The sequence below is a fragment of the Saccopteryx bilineata genome, chromosome 2 (assembly GCF_036850765.1).
Source record: "Saccopteryx bilineata isolate mSacBil1 chromosome 2, mSacBil1_pri_phased_curated, whole genome shotgun sequence".
NCBI lineage: Eukaryota > Metazoa > Chordata > Mammalia > Chiroptera > Emballonuridae > Saccopteryx > Saccopteryx bilineata.
In genome coordinates, this window is record NC_089491.1 from 188,280,747 (window position 1) to 188,297,001 (window position 16,255).

The following is a 16,255-nucleotide window of genomic DNA, read 5'->3' on the forward strand; positions in this document are numbered from 1 at the left end:
CAAATCTTAAAAATTTGTGCTAGAAAATAAATTTCTCTTTTCTAAGGAAGTGACATACTCTCTTTCCCCTGACTAGTTTTCTTATTGTGCCCTTATAGCTAGGAAGATCTGAGCCTAGTTGTGTCAGCATTTTCTTTTTTGTGTTACTTAGATTTTTTACGCTTGTACCTGTGTTATTCTGGGCCCCTTACTGCATGCTACCTTGGGCCATTTTTGAAATTATAAAGTCATTAAAAAAATAAATTAGGAAATAAGCAAATAATAAACAAAACCTACTCATATTTAATTTAAGCTTTTTCAGCTCATGTGTTTCTTAATCCATTTTACTATGAATTCCTAGTCTGCTTGAATAAACTGGAACTCAGCGGGTAAGATTATCTTGTTCTCACTCTAATTATTCGTTTACAAATCTGTTTGCCTTACTGTGAATTCCTCCAGGGTAAGGACAGTTCTAATTATTCTCAAATACAAGTCACCAGTAGCTTAAAATCAGCGCTGAGATGTTTGCTGAATAAGGTCCCTATAAAAAAGCTCACATCAGGAATCTAGTTTAAGGAAGAAGTACCAGGACTTCCAGGGTATGTCTTATTGTGGGTACATGTAGCATCTACAATCCTGGATGACAGCAATAAGCAGATGATCCAAAGTTTCAAGAGGCTGGGATCATCAAGGGAAGGCAGCAAAGCACCACAGGTCAGAAATGTTTGCCATGGCAGGGGTTAAAACAAGTGTTGGCATGATCTAAGTAATTCAAATAACTCAAACACCTTCCAGTCCCTAGAAATCCAATTATTTGGATTTAACTGTACCCAGCATGCCTACCTTCCTTTTACTTAGCTTGATAATGAACAAACAAGGCAACGTGGAAGCTGATTTTGTTTTAGAAACTAGATTTTATCTAAATTACAAACTCAAATCACTAGAATAAATGAAAAGCTAAAACTCAGTAGTACATTTTTTCTTTCAAAAACAATAGTTTTGAAATACAAAGAAGCCTTATCTAGTTGGTGCTAGATAAAGAGATAGTCCTGAAGTCTTTAAACTGAGCTTCCTGCTTTGTTTTCCCAGTTCACACCTGATAGCTCAATTCCCCTTTCTCTGGGTTTTTGCGCAACATGTGTGGTCTCCTTCTCGTAGTGTTGTAAAGTACCATACCTTATTTCCATGGATTTATGTAGAGACACCAAGTCCAAATGATTTTTTAGGAGGAGATTTATTAAGCTGGCTGCATATGACTAACATGGGGTGTAGCTGACCCAAATCATGCAGTGCAGAATATAGCTCTGAGGCTGGTCATATACTCTTAACCATATACAGGTTGGGGGAAAAGGAGGGGCAGCATGACATAATCATTAACAAGTTTATAAAATTATTCTAGAGGATCTATAAAAAACATTAAAACTTTCAAGGTAACACAATAGTGATATCATTTTACATATCAAAGATATTCACAAATCTTTTAGTGTCTATCTCTCCTCCTTTGTCTAGAGGTATATGTCACTCTCAGGATTCCAGGAAGGGAGGGAGAGTTAAAATCAGTGTAGGGTATGTAAATATTGTCTCTTATTGAAAGGGAAAGGAAGTTCTTCAGATAACCTTTATTCTATAGTTAAACTAAATGACCCAGTTGTCCTTGCAAGCCAGAAAGCTTCTGCATTTTTCTCCCTCCATTCTCTAAAGAAAGGATAGGGCAAGAAGTCTGACTTTTACTCCTAAAATATTAATATTAATTTTTGCAATTCTTTGGTACCTCACCACATTTCCCACTGGTTTTATATCCTGAGTCAAATCCTTGACTCATTTTAACAAAGCGTATGAGGTTGTTAAGTCGGAATATCAGCCTATAACATGCAACAGATATTTAACAGGTAGACTTGATGCTTTCATTAATAGTGTATTGAAACCTGACCAGGTGGTGGTGCAGTGGATAGAGCATCGGACTGGGATGCAGAGGACCCAGGTTTGAGACCCCGAGGTCGCCAGCTTGAGCACGGGCTCATCTTGTTTGAGCAAAAGCTCACCAGCTTGGACCCAAGGTCACTGACTCAAGCAAGGGGTTACTCAGTCTGCTGAAGGCCCATGGTCAAGGCACATATGAGAAAGCAATCAATGAACAAATAAGGTCTCGCAACAAAAAACTGATGATTGATGCTTCTCATCTCTCTTCGTTCCTGTCTGTCTGTCCCTGTCTATCCTTCCCTCTGACTCTCTCTGTCCCTGTAAAGAAAAAAGAAAGAAAAAAAAGCCTATTGAAGAAACAAAAGCTATTGATTAATTTCTGTACAAACCTTCTGCAATTTATATAAACCCTTAATTTTTATAAACTTTTTTAACTATTCAGAAATAACTGGCTTTTATAACAACTTACTTTCTTTCTTTCTCTTTCAAAAGTATTTCCATACCTTATACCTTTAGTGACAACCAAGCTGGTTGCTGGCAAACAGCAAGCTGCCAAAGGCATGCTGGGAGTGGGTAGAGCACTGCCAAAAGTCTTGGGTGCCCACGTGTCCACTGGTGCTCCTGCCATGGGGTGTGAGTGGCTGGACACCAAAGTACTAGGCCAGCAGCTGCTATATGCAAAAGGGCATGAAGCATGTCCAGAAGAGTAGCACAGTGCCCAGGATGAGGTACAGCACTCTGGGGTTGGGCAGCCGCTGCGTCTGTGGGAAGGACACCTGTTGAGACAGTCAGTAGACCCAGGCCAGGTGCATGTAGAGCTGTCCAATGACCATACCAGGCCTCACAATGCCAGTCCCAAAGAGCAATGTCAGGTAGGCACTGTGGGCGCTTTGGTTCCTAGCTGGCAGGCAGAGGCTCTTGTGTTCCCTGTGGACCAGCCGTATAGCCAACATCATGGGCAGCACTAGCAACCATGTGCCAAGCACCAGGACCTTGCGGTAGTCCTTGGAGCACTGTGTGGTGTCCAGTGGCCTCAGCACTGCTCCAATGGCACCCGTGGCCACCTCGTCCTCCAGGGAGCTGGGTTCCATCAAGCTGGCCCATGAACTGTTGGTGTTAAAGAGGAGAGGGGTGCACCTTGCCCTAAGGAGGGCCACTTTTCACTGGTTTCAAAAACAAATTTGGTTAGTTTCCTTTACAATTCGATTCATGAGTTCTACCTACCCTGAAGTTTTGGAGCTTGTAGGCACAATATAATTTTCAGTTAATTTCCAATTAATATTGAATGCTTTTCCCACTAGCCGTGAGACCTTGGATACAAATGCAGGCCCATTATTAGACCCAGTATTAATGGGCAAGCTAAATCTTGGAATAATTTCATATTGCAATTTCTTAAATGTTATTGCAGTCTCATTTCTAGTAGGAAAAAACTTCTACCTACTTGTCGATCACTTTAGTAAAATCTATTTCTACATGTTCACTTGGGAAAGTTCCTTTCTTCTTGTTTCTTTCTATAATTTCTCTACTATGCTTAATATTTATTTGGGCATAGACTAAACACTCGAATATTGTGCCTTCTGTAATAGATTCTAAGTCTGGCTTTTCTAATTATCCCCTTTTCTACTAGCAAAATCTTTTTTAATTGGTTGCAAATAAACCTTTGGCAACAAGGGTTCTAGTAAAAGTTACTAAATTTTCCCCCAAAACTCCACTGGTTTTAGGGCTACCTTATTGGTTGTATCATCAGCTGCTTGGTTTTTCTTGAGTTTCTAGGGAGTCCCCCTCTTTTGGTGTCCTGGACAGTGGACGATGGCCACTATTTCAGGGGAGAAAGCTCCTGTATTATTGGGGTGAGGGTTTGAGCCTCACCTTTGTTAGTTCTTAAGCCTTCTCCTGATGGCCCCTCTTCAATTGTGCCTGTCTGAGGTTGTTCCTGCCTGCAGGAATATTACCCGTCTTTGGCTAACTAGACATCTTAGGGGCCAAACAGTTATGTGATTGAGGGAGGAGCAATGTCCCTTCCAAAATGCTTAGTTGTTTTTTTGTTTTTTTTTAGCAGCTGATGTTTCTACCTTCTTAAAAACTTATAATACATTTTCTTTCTAATTTCTAGAGCTGACTGCTATGTAAAGGCTAAGCTAACTGCCTTAGTATTTTCTGGTGCCTCTAGCTAGAGGTGCATAGACTCTAAGCTTTCTATAGTCTAAGAAAGCTGCGGGTGTCTTCTGAGGATTATTAATAACTTCTGATACCTTAGACAAGTTTATGGTTCTTTTTCTTAGTATTTTCTCTGATCCTGGCTACCAGAAACGGGTGGAAAATGTCTAGACCTTTCTCACTTGCTTGGGTGTTAGGGTCCCACTTAGGCCAGGCAACCAGAAACATTTTCTTAACGTGGTCTCGATTGTGTGTACAGTACATATTCTAACAGTCCTGTTAGGGTTTAAGGCTTCCCCGAGAAAGGGAATTCTAAGTTTTCTAATTCTATAGGTCACTTGAAAAAAAGGATTTAAACTATTTCCTTTCACATTTATGTCTTAAATTCTACAGATTTAGTTACAAGCCCCAACCAAAATGACCAATATTTCATAAAATAAATCTTATTTTCTACTTAATCAAAAATTTCTTTTACATTCTAAGAAAACACACCATATTTATGCTGTAATTTCATGCACCCTAACAGATAATGTCTAAAAAAGCTCAAGAGAAACAGATTTTTGTTCACATTCTTTAGCCCCCCCCCTTTTTTTTCTGAAGCTGGAAATGGGGAGAGACAGTCAGACAGACTCCCGCATGCACCCAACCGGGATCCACCCGGCATGCCCACCAGGGGTGACGCTCTGCCCACCAGAGCCACTCTAGCGCCTGGGGCAGAGGCCAAGGAGCCATCCCCAGCACCCGGGCCATCTTTGCTCCAATGGAGCCTTGGCTGCGAGAGGGGAAGAGAGAGACAGAGAGGAAGGAGGGGGGGTGGAGAAGCAAATGGGCGCTTCTCCTATGTGCCCTGGTCGGGAATCGAACCCGGGTCCCCCGCATGCCAGGCTGACGCTCTACTGCTGAGCCAACCGGCCAGGGACTATTTAGCTCTTTTAATCTGGGCTCAAAACTTAAACGTTAGTTACTACCACAATTAGTTATCTATTTTCTATTTTCTCTGTTCCACCTATTATGTTGAGAATTCTACTGTTAAGCCAATTAAGCCAATCAATACTAATATTTGTCACTCTGAGTTTGGTGACCTAACATTGAACAATACTCTTTCGAAAATGATAATAAGCTAAATATTCATACACCATATAAAAAGACATTATTAATAATCATTACATATTTCCTAATATTTAAACCAAGATTTCAACATCACAGAGCTATGAAATAGTAAATAAAAAGAGAATTAACAAAAGGCCTTTGAAACAACATATACATTTATAACATGGAAAATACTTTTTAGATAACAAGGGATCCTTGGTACAAAAAGGAATCTTTGGATTTGGCAGGTTATACAATTCTATATGTCTTATTATTAGTACAATTTTAATACAGTTTACAATAAGAGGATTGTAAACTACTACCCCAATGAACTATTGATTGACTGAGAAAAATAAGGAATGGTCAAAATGCACTCACTATTTCATAACTACCCAGCTGGCAAAGAGATACTAATCCTCTTTTTGACTTACAGTGTTTTATACCATCAAGTCAATATAAGGGAATCGGTCAGGGTGCCTGGGATTTCAGGTGCCAGAGGGGAAGCAGGCTCTGGGAGCTGTGAAAGGAGCCTGCTGTTTTTCGTGAAGTCATTAGCAAAAACAGTGGCCCCTCCTAAGCAGGAATTCAATCCAATCCACCACCTGCAACCAACTGCCAGTTCCCTGAGAACCCTCTCTTATGATTTTCCACTATTATGGCTAAAGCAGTGGGTCTCCCCCATGAACCCTATGACTCCATGTCAGACTACAATGCACACAAAGGAATTTGGGGAAGGGTAGGGAAAACTTGGAGGGGACCCAAAATCCACCTCACTCCATACTTATTCATCTTTTTACAACTTCCCACACACCAGTGGAGGGCAACAGGCCACTAACTCCAACCTATGGAGGGCCCACATGACCCCTATGTCCTAGGGAGGGGGAGGGGAGGGGAAAGGGAGAGGCAGCCAGAGGGCCTGTCCCTGACAATCCCATCCCCTATAATTCTATTACTCATGATCTCATTACTCATTTTCCTTCCTGGAGCTGCAATTCATTTCAAGAAACTTATAATTAACAAGGTTCACACCCGTGGTTTGTTAATTTCTAAACCTTTCTACATGGTCCTGTTTCCTTTTCTTTTTCTAAGATTTTTCTAAAGTAAAGTCATTTTTTTTCTTTTCCTGTTTCTTTATTTTTTTTAAATTAATTTTAATGGGGTGACATTAACCAATCGGGGTACATAGGTTCACAGAAAACATCTCCAGGTTATTTTGACATTTGATTATGTTGCATTCCCATCACCCAAAGTCATATAGTCTTCCATCACCTTCTATCTGGTTTTCTTTGTGCCCCTCCTCTCCCCCAACCCCCTCCCTAGTAAAGTCTTAGTTTTTAACATTATTCCTACCCTGTATCTTCCAAATGGGTAAAACTTCTTTTGGTCAGTAGATGGATATCTGAATATCTGAAACTAGTTTCTATTCTATACTTCCTCCAGCAAGTATAGAATAGAATTGTTGCTGCCACTTTACTCCAGTGCCCTTCCCCTGCTGTTCTGCACACAGCATGTCCCAGCCTTGTCTTCTGCTCTTCTCGCACCCAAACTGCTTACTTGCCAGTCCTTCGCCCCCAGAGGCTGGAGAAACACTTCCCCAAGTGCATTCCTCAGCCTTCTCCTCCCATATTTAATGTTTTGGGTGCTGATTTACAAAATTGAAACTAACCAGGAGAATGCAGGAATCTGCACATCAATAAAAGGCAAGAAAGACAAGACAGATAATTAACAAGCACTCAGAATAAAGGATATTTGACTATAGAGGTGTCAATCATCACACAAGACAAGAGGTAGGAGCCAACATAACAGAATAATTTCTTCAGGGGAGAAGTCAGACAGAGTACCCTGAAGCCAGAGGTCTTGGATCCAAGAAAAGAGATTTAGTGGGTCTGGGAAAAAGGCCCATACCATGAAATGTCATGAGAGATTTCTTGGATGGACAAAGAGAATCTACAGTACAGACAGTTCACCATTTAAGAATTTTTTAATACTTCTATGAATTTGCTAGTTTATAATTTGCAGGCTCCAGCAGACAGTCACTAGCTTATATGAGGTTTACAAATTTCCCTTCACTTTTGCCCACTTTTGAAATTTCTGGTTTTAAGCCAGAAATTTCCAATTTTGCATGCAAGAACTTAATTCAGGCCTTTAAAACAGACACATTTAGACATTAAACAAAGACTTCACATACACAAATCACAAATCAAGAAATTTAAATGAGCATGCTTTACTTATTCTAATTAAAATTATACCAGAGATTTTCCTGACAAACAAAGAGAACTTACAAAACAGACAATTTACAATTTAGGCACACAGCTCTATAGACAAAGAAAAGGGATTCTCCTGTTAGGGGCCTCTCAGGTGCTCACTCAGCCATGTCCCTGGGAGGGCTTAGGCTCAGGCACCAGAGATCCCCACTCAAACACCAATCACTCAGGGGTTTTAGGCAGAAAATATAAAAGCAAAGAATGAGATCTGATCAACACAGAGATGTCCCTGGAATTCTGAGTAGGACTGATTAACCTGTTAACTCAGTCCCCACTGATACCTTCTAGAGCACAAACAACTGTCCCCTAATGTCTTTTTCTGAGAGCACAACTAGATGTCCCTGGAAGTCTGAGGCAGGACTTATTAACCTGGTCAAATTCAGTCCCCACTAATTGTCTTCCTAAAGAACAAACAGATGTCCCTGGAAGTCCAAGGCAGGACTGATTAACTTGGTCAACTCAGTCCCCACTGATGCTTTCCTAGAGCACAAACAAATGTACAAACACAAAGATGTCCCTGAAAGTCAGAGGTAGGACCTAATCCCCACTAATTGTCTTTCCAGAGTACAACCAGATGTCTCCCAGAAAAGCCCAAGGCAGGACCCAAAAATCTCCCCTGAAGTCTGGGTCTTGGAGAGCCTATTTCGAGAGTGAGACCATGTCCGGTTGTAAAGCCAGGAGCCGGGGCCAGGGCTGCCACTATCAAAGCAGCCCGGCCCATGCAGGTTCACATTGGATTCGGACAGTCGGTAAAGAAACAGTGGAGCCAAAAACTGGTGGGCCATAGTCTTTAATTCTAGCTTGCACCCGGCGGGCAAGTAAAAATACACACTGGGCTCCAAAACCCAATCACATTCAGTGCTCACAAAGCCACTGACTTATCTGAGTTTCCTAGAATCAAAGGTTTCTAGCTTACCAGACTTATTCACCTCTGTTCCCCATCTCCTTCCTTATCCCAAATACAAACTCTACACAAACTGGCATCTCACTCAGCACTCCACCATCTTGGCTGCTTCTCCTGGCCTCCTCCACGTGGCCTTTCTCTGCTCTCTCTTCTAATGATAATCTCAGGAACCAAGAGCGCAAACTCTCGTTCCGTCCTCATTTTATAGTGTAGAAATCCAAACCCTTAATCCAATATACAAAATAGGGAAGTCTCTAATACAAAGTCACTTCTCTGAGGCATGATTGGATTGTACCACCCCACATCAAGATGGGTGGGAAAGGCTTAATCCCAAAATCAAGCCCCAGGCTACAACGATCCCCAACACACATTAATATCACCTGGGCGACGGCCTCCTTGTGTTATCTTTAACAAAGTGAGCATAATACATTTTATCTGCCCAACACCGGTCCTCTACACAATAGTCCAAATTGACTAGTCCCAAACAAATTCAGCAAAGCAAAAGATTTGCCTTACTTACCTCTAGAGGTCAGAATTTTACACTCCTCGATCTCTCTGCTGAATTGTCAAATTTGGGGATCGGGGTGTCTGCTGAAGAGTTGTCAAACCCCACAGGAAGATGAGAGTCCTGGATTGTTTCAGGTGGCACCTCTCCTCAAGATCCAAGCAGGGTCAGGCAACCCTCTGGATAGACCAGCTGATCCAGGTGTCTCTACCCAGTGATGCGGAACACGGGATCCTGGATGAGCCCCCAAATGTTTTAAAGTACTGTACCTTACTTCCGCAAGTTTACGTAGAGACACCAATTCCAAATGAATTTTTAGGAAGAGATTTATTAAGCAGGCTGCATATGATTAACATGGCGTATAGCTGACCCAAATCATGCAGTGTCAAAATAGTTCTGAGGCTGGTTATTGATAGATACGTGAATTCCAAACTGCCCTCTTGCTGTTCCGCTTATCTGTCAGACCTCACCCTTACTGGACTATTGACCCTGAGACAGAGGAATTCCAAAAAGTTGACAACCCGCCCCAAGGAGGGGCTCCGGACATACCAGGACTTTTGGTTCAACACCCACATGCTCAAAGCCCCCCAAGGAGGAGCATTCCGGACATACCAGGACTTTTGCCTCAGTATCCCCTCAGGCTCTCCCAAACACTATATAACTGGCCCCCTAGTCTGTAACCGGTGCTCCTCTCCCCCGGGAGAAGTGCCCGGCAGGGTTCCTTTCTTCCTTTCAATAAAGCCTGTTACTCTGGTCTTTCGGACTCCCATGGATTCCAACATTTGGTGCCGAAACCCGGGACAGGGTACTAACTGCCTGGATGATCCCTCTTTGCTGTTCAAACTTACAACCAGGGAAGCAATGGGCAGCGGCAGCTCGTCCCGGGCTTACTCCCTGATTATGTTTGGACGTGTAATTGTGGGTTGATTGGCCGGCAGTCTAACCCTGTCCTGAACCCCTGCTGGACCAGAAGGTAAGGAGTTTCTCCCTTCCCCTTCCCCGGTTGGCCTCTAAATTTCTCTCTAAAAATATCCCTTTCTGGTCGGACAGTTTTCTCTGATACGCCTCACATTTTGAGGGGTTTGACTCAGTCTCAGTGGACTGCACGGAAGACTAGGCGCCTAGCCAAACCTCTCCACTCTCTCGGACTTCTCGTCCTCGGAGCTCCCTGACAGGTGGTGATGACCTCTATCAGGGACGACTCCCCCACACGGAGATTCTCTCCTCTTGAGACAGTGACAAAAGGCGGGGACGCCCCCTCTTGCTCACCTGTCTCCACTCTGGGCTCTTCAGGGTCTAAGCCTTCCGACCAGACCCCTCTAGGATGTCTCATAAAAATCCTCGCCAAATTCGGTCTCTCAGACCTTAAACCAAAGAAATTAATCTTCTTCTCTAACACGGCATGGCCTCAGTACAGACTAGACAATGACTCCCATTGGCCTGAAAACAGGACATTCGATTATAATATCCTAAGAGATCTTGACAATTTCTGCCACCGGACGGGGAGGGCATCAGAAGTTCCTTACGTGCAGGCTTTCTTCTCCTTTCTCTCCTGTCTTTAATTTCTGTACTTTCTGTTCTACACGCAGGCCGGTTTTGGCCAAAGAAACCTCACCTAAAACCTCTGCTCCTAATCTTTCCTTCTCCGCGGACTCCCAAACTCTCTCCTTCTCCTGCCTGACCCCTGGGGCACCTCTCTCTCGGGACCCCTCTCTAGTCTCTCAGCAAATCTTTTTGCTGGAGTCTCTTCCCTCCAGAAAGCTCTTCCCTTCACTAAATCCTGTTTTCTCATTCACCAGTCTCTCTCTTTCTCCTCCCCTGCTGGCCAGGGGTCTCTCCCTTCTCCACTGTGTTCTTCGTCCCCTCCCCCCTCCTTAGAAGCTGTGGCTCTGGCTGCAGTGCCTGTCTCATCTCTGACCTCTCTTCCCTCCTTACAAACTGCAGTTCTGTCTGTCTCCTCTCCGACCCCTCCTCCTTCCTTACAAACTGTGACTGTGCCTCTTTCCTCCTTGCCCTCTCCTCTCTCCTCAGAGCTCTAAATCCTTTTGACTCCTCTGACCATGTGGCGCCACACCAATACTTTAACCTCCTTCTCTCCTCCTGCAGATTCTGACCCTCCTTCTTTCCATCCAGCTGCTCACACTGTCCATCCGTCTGCTTTCTCTCTTCCTCCCCTCTATGCTGGCAACTTCCTGCCATCTCAAAAAACTTAAAAAACAAAATTGTATATTAAGCTATGTGAGTAAGTAATCTGTCTTGTCTCATTGTCAGAAAATATTTCTAGCCTAGCGTGCGGAGGACCCGGGTTCGATTCCCGGCCAGGGCACACAGGAGAAGCGCCCATTTGCTTCTCCACCCCTCCGCCGCGCCTTCCTCCCTGTCTCTCTCTTCCCCTCCTGCAGCCAAGGCTCCATTGGAGCAAAGATGGCCCGGGCGCTGGGGATGGCTCTGTGGCCTCTGCCTCAGGCGCTAGAGTGGCTCTGGTTGCAACATGGCGACGCCCAGGATGGGCAGAGCATCGCCCCACGGTGGGCGTGCCGGGTGGATCCCGGTCGGGCGCATGCGGGAGTCTGTCTGACTGTCTCTCCCTGTTTCCAGCTTCAGAAAAATGCAAAAAAAAAAAAAAAAAAGAAAAAGAAAATATTTCTAGTGAATTGAAACAAGTAAAGCGCGCTCATTTAAATTTCTTAATTCATAATATGTGAAGTCTTTGTTTAATGTGTAACTGTGTCTGTTTCTAAGGCCTTAAACCAATAATTACCCACCTCATAAACCAGGTTTACTCATCCCCACGGAATCTCCCTGCAATATCCCTATCTTTCCTGTTCGAAAACCTTCAGGAGCTTATCACCTCGTACAAGCCTTATACCTAATCAATGAGGCAGTAATTCACCTCCATCCAGTAGTCCCTAATCTCTACAAATTACTGTCACACATTTTCTCAAACACCACTCACTTCAGGGTTCTAGACCTCAAGAATGCCTTCTTTACCATTCCTCTACACCCTGACTCTTACTTTCTGTTTGCCTTTACCCAGACACTAATGCAGCCCAGCAATTTACCTGGATTGTCTTACCCCAGGGAATCAGAAACAGCCCACACCTGTTTCGGCAGGCACGAGCTCAGAATTTAGCAGCATGCAATCTCAAAACTAGTACTCTCTTACAATATGTAGATAACCTACTCCTCTGCAGCCCCTCCCTGCCTGCCTCAAGGAGACTCACCACCACCCTTCTTAACTTCCTCGCTATGAAGTGTTATCCTCTCTTCTCTGCTAAGGCTCAACTTTATTCTCAGTCCCTAGTCTATCTAGGCATTACTTTAATCCCCACCACCTGAAGTCTCACCCTAGATCAAACTCAGACCCTCCACAGTCTCCAACCATCTACCACAACAGATCAAATCTTTTCTTTCCTCAGTCTAATAGGCTTCTTTAAACACTGAATTCCCAATTTTGCTCTCTTAGTCAAGCCCCTCAGTGAGATCTTCTGAGCATGGCTTTTAAGGTCTATAATGACCAAGGAAGTAACAGAAAAGGCAAATAAGGCCCAAAAGAAGTCAGGAAATACCAACTTTTGGCTCCAGCGCCCTGGGGTTTCACAGCATTCTACCAGGGCCCTGCTCCAGAGTGGAAAGAAAGGTCACTGAACTGAAGCCTGCCAGGCTTCCTGGCCCCACCGGTGACACACCTGTGTTGTGGAAAGAGGGACACGAGAAGGTAAGCTGCCCCCTTTCTCCATGGAGGGAGGGTTCAGTCTCTCCTAACCCTGCTCCAGCTACCTGTGACCTGACCTTGCCCAGCGTGCTGAGAATTGCCACTGAAGGCCCAAGGACATCCTTCACGAGCCTAAGGTATTTCTTCCAAGTAGCAGATAAACTGATCTCATTTCTTGTAAACACAAGGGCCATCTACTATGCCTTGCCTGAATATTTAAGTTTTATTTATCCCTCAAAGATCTCTACTGTGGGTATTGACAGTCTGATTTTATTGCTTTATTTAATGTTTAGTATCTCCTTTGTTCCTCTTATCTCAATGCCCCATGCCTATTATAGGCTGGGACCTGCTGGTAATTACAGCTAGAAGCAGTGGTCACTAGGACTTAAACTCTAACTGCAAAGTGTAGAAATGTAACACCCTTTCCCTAAGTACTTGCAGGTTTTATAGGTTACTCAGCAAACTGTTCAAACACTGTCCAAGAGGCACTTCCAGCATTACATCACCCAAGGACTGACTTTTACATGGACAGGTCCACACACCGTGATCCTGACAACTCCCACTGCTGCTAAAATAGAAAAACGGAATGCCTTACTCCAATCACAAACCTGAAGCTGGTTGATTTACGTATGGCAAATATATGAAAAAACTAAGGACTCTTTTAGTCAGGCTTTGGGAAAAGGGAAACTAGGATAAAAAGAAAGTCAACTTAATTGTCACTAAAGGTTAAAGATTTTTAAATCAAGAGTTCTGACTAGAAAGGAATTGTATGGTTTTGATAACAGAAGGTATAAGGTATGAAAATACTTTTGAAAGAAAAAGGAAAAGCAAGTTGTTATGAAGGCCAGTTATTTCTGGATAAGAAAGTGCATGAAAGTTGAAGGTTTATGTAAGTTGTAGAAGGTTTGTGCAGGTTGTAGGAGATTTGTACCGAGAAAAAAAGAATTTGTACAGTCAGAAAACTGGTTTTCAAAGAATGTTTAATCAGTCACCCTAGCTAACAATCCTCTACCCTCCCCACTTATTAGGACAACTCTTTCCTCCACCCTGACCATCTGGAGCTCAGAAACAGAAACAAAACCGACCTCTTGTCCTTCTATTCTCTATTCACCTCTCAGCCTACCTCACCAAATCAGGAACTTTCTATTTGTGTGGGACCAACACCTATCTGTGTCTCCATACTAATTAGACAAAAACCTGTATCCTAATCTATCTCACCCTAAATATCAGACTAATCCCACCCCATGAGCCTCTTCCAGTTCCTAATATACTATCCATCAATGTAAGGACCAAACAAGCTATACAGGTAATTTCTCTTCTTATTGCTTTAGAAATCTCTACAAAAGTAGATCTAGGGACAGGGGATTAGCCACATTTCCCTGTTTTATTTATATTTGCTCTCTCTCTCTCTCTCTCTGAAGCCCAGTGAATTCGTAAACATGGAATCAGTGGTTTCACACAAACTGGGCATCTTGACTATTACCTTTCATTGCTCCACTCACTCTCCTATTTATTTTTCTAACTTTTAGACCCTGCCTCTTACATTTGTTCACTAGTTTCTTACAGAATTGCATGCAGACCTTCGCCAATCAGACCACTGGAAAAATCTACCTAACCCTACACATCAACCCTGAAACCTGCCCTCATGAAACAGAAAAATCTGAAACCCTGTATCAGCAAACCTATATTCTATCTTTCAACCTCTACAGGTCCCCAAACCCTAAAGCTCTCCCGTATCCCTGAAGAACTAGGAGAATGAATAGCATTCACTTCTTAATGCGTTTCAGTCTTTTTACCCTTCACATAGTAAAAGGACAAGATCGCTGGGTCTTCTTGGAGCCTACAAATGAACATGAAACATTTCTTTTAACTCAAGCTAACTGCTCTCTCCAGGTCTGCCAGGAAAAAATATCTCTGACTTTACCATGGAAGAACTTTCACACACACACCCCTATACAACCCTCCTTATCTCTGTATTGCTAATCTCCAAATACCTGCCTCTTTTTTTATTAAGTTCCTACAGGCCGGGATGAGAGAAATCTCTAGGATTACCTACAATCAAATGCTCCTACACTCCTATTCCCCAGTACCCCAAGGAGAACTTCACGAGGGAAATATCAATAGCTAGGGATGACAGCAGGAAGAAGCCGCCCCTCAGCCCGAGAAGTTCCCTCCTGAATGTTCTCCAAACCCTCTTCCTCTTTACCACACATATTCAATCCTTCTAAAAAAACTTATACCAACAGGTTTCCTGTATCTTAAAATCTCCACATGTCCTCTCATTTGAGAGGAACCAGACCAGCATGTCTCATGAGGCTCATACAGGAGACCATGTATCACCATGTCACTCTGTCCACTTGGCACTAGCAGCAAGCAACTAACAATTATTACCTCGCAAAAATTTTTTTTTACTTCCTCACTCAGGTTTTCAGAGACATCACATGGTTCAGACCTTACAGCATGGAAATTGACGACCTCCTTAACTGGATGAGGGACTTGGCTTGGCAAGATTCCCTTCTTGAGTTTTCTCCAGAAGAAGAAATAATTTTCCAATTGTTTCTCCTCTTTCTCCTCATCACCCCTCACCATATATTATAAAATTAATAACTGCCTTTCTTTTATATGTAACCACAGAGTCGAGAAATGATAGATACGTGAATTCCAAACTGCCCTCTTGCTGTTCCGCTTATCTGTCAGACCTCACCCTTACTGGACTATTGACCCTGAGACAGAGGAATTCCAAAAAGTTGACAACCCGCCCCAAGGAGGGGCTCCGGACATACCAGGACTTTTGGTTCAACACCCACATGCTCAAAGCCCCCCAAGGAGGAGCATTCCGGACATACCAGGACTTTTGCCTCAGTATCCCCTCAGGCTCTCCCAAACGCTATATAACTGGCCCCCTAGTCTGTAACTGGTGCTCCTCTCCCCCGGGAGAAGTGCCCGGCAGGGTTCCTTTCTTCCTTTCAATAAAGCCTGTTACTCTGGTCTTTTGGACTCCCATGGATTCCAACAGTTATATACTCTTGACCACATACAGGTTGGGGGAAAAGGAGGGGAGCATGACACAATCATTAACAAGTTTATACATTTGTCTAGAGCAGTGTTTTCCAACCAGTGTGCCACGGCACACTAGTGTGCCGTGAAACATGGTCAGGTGTGAGTATAAATACATTTAGAAACTATATTATTAACTATATGTATAATATGTACTGTGTTAGAGTGTCATTTTTGTGTCATTTGGTAGGTGGTGTGACCCAGGATTTTGTAAATGTAAAAAATGTGCCGCAGCTCAAAAGTTAAAAATCACTGGTCTAGAGGATCTATAAAAAAACATTAAAACTTTCAAGGTAACACAGTAGTGATGTTGTTTTACATATCAAAGACATCACAAATCTTTTAGTGTCTATCTCCCCTCCTTTGCCTAGAGCTATATGCTACTCTCAGGATTCCAGGAAGGGAGGGAGAGTTAAAATCAGTGTAGGGTATGTAAATATTGTCTCCTATTGAAAGGGAAAGGAAGTTCTTCAGATAACCTTTATTCTATAGTTAAACTAAATGACCCAGTTGTCCTTGCAAGCCAGAAAGCTTCTGCATTTTTCTCCCTCCATTCTTTAAAGAAAGGATGACTTTTCCTCCTAAAATATTGATATTAATTTTTGCAATTCTTTGCAATCCCCACAGTAGGTAGAGTAATGGAACGAAACAAATTGCTGCCCCGT

General features: G+C 43.1%; 1 protein-coding gene across 3 annotated transcripts in view; it reads right to left on the bottom strand.

The window, feature by feature from the left end:
• MTUS2 (microtubule associated scaffold protein 2) overlaps positions 1-16,255 on the bottom strand; it is an 829,118-nt gene that overhangs the window by 257,488 nt on the left and 555,375 nt on the right. The gene's annotated exons all lie outside the window — the stretch shown is intronic.